The sequence below is a fragment of the Solanum tuberosum genome, unplaced genomic scaffold, assembly GCF_000226075.1.
Source record: "Solanum tuberosum cultivar DM 1-3 516 R44 unplaced genomic scaffold, SolTub_3.0 scf00945, whole genome shotgun sequence".
Taxonomy (NCBI): domain Eukaryota; kingdom Viridiplantae; phylum Streptophyta; class Magnoliopsida; order Solanales; family Solanaceae; genus Solanum; species Solanum tuberosum.
The window spans coordinates 17,610-18,786 of record NW_006239850.1 but is presented as its reverse complement, the minus strand read 5'-3'; the positions used below and the strand labels follow the sequence as shown (position 1 = coordinate 18,786).

At 32.4% G+C, this 1,177-nt stretch overlaps 1 long non-coding RNA gene across 1 annotated transcript; it reads left to right on the top strand.

The window, feature by feature from the left end:
- Positions 1–6: 6 nt before the first annotated feature.
- LOC107059196 (uncharacterized) lies at positions 7–804 on the top strand. The gene is made up of 3 exons (XR_001472543.1): positions 7–104; positions 215–266; positions 339–804. It is a non-coding gene; the product is annotated as an uncharacterized lncRNA (long non-coding RNA).
- Positions 805–1,177: the final 373 nt, after the last annotated feature.

Genomic DNA, 1,177 nt, shown 5'->3' with positions numbered 1-1,177 from the left:
AAACAAACAGTTGAACCAGAACAAGTGAGTGAACAGGCTGAATCATCATCACTCAAAATGAAGCAGAAACTGGAGCCACCAACTCCAGAAAAACCAAACTGAGGGTGATTACCACCTTTCTGCTCCTCATTCTTTCTTCAACTACTATTTCTTTCTTTATTTTACAGTATATCACATACTAACCAAACATTTTCTTTCAAAACAATTTTTATAGTTTATCCAAGCGTTTTGGCAACTACTTTTGAATACTGTACTGTACAGAAAAGGTAAGTACAATTTCATTTGTTTTTATCATAATCCCTAATACAAATGTTTAATGTTATGTTTCTACCTTACAGGAAATACAAAGCTTGCTCACTTTTGGATTTCTCCATAAATGCATCAGTTCCTCACCCACTTTGTACAGTTTTGGCTATGACACAAAGGTCAGCAAACTTTATTGCTAAGACTTCTCCATATGATCACCTTCTCAAACAACAACTAAATACTTCACTTTTTTTGTTAGTACTATTTTTATAAATACGTAATATATAAAAAGTTATCTTAGATTAATTAATTAAATGTGAAAAGAGAGTAGTTTGTTGTACTTTCCACATAGTTTTTCTGACCCTTGTACTTGTATGTGTTTGTATTCTGAACCTTTCTACTTACCTCTTTGTCAACTGAACCCTTTAACTCAATAAAATTCACCATCTTAAACTCTTTTGACCATTGACCAAACTTATGTGGCAACTTAATTGTTGAGTTGGCATAAGTACGTGATTTCACGCAAAAAAGGAGCGTGAAAATAAAAATTTAGACTAATCCCCCATTCCTTTCGTTCTCCCTTCCTCCACTCCTTTCCAGTTCTTTTTCTCTTTTTCCTTTTTCATTTTCTCTTTCCCAAATTAGAAACGAGATCGTGCAAAAAATGAGAACAAAATGAGCAAAGGAAAATCGAGAAAATTGGTGCAATACCCAAATCCACGGAAGAAATATGTCTAATGAGTATTTTGAACTCTTTTTGTTGTTAAAATTGTTAGCAATTTTAGTGCTCCTTCTTTAAATCTGTTATTGTTCTTGATTTATCTTTATTTTCCATTTTCTAGGGTAAAGTGACAAAGATCCGGTAGTTTTGAAAGGATAAAAGTAACTGTTGAATGTAAATTAGATGAAGTCTGTTGGATAAAATTGTGTA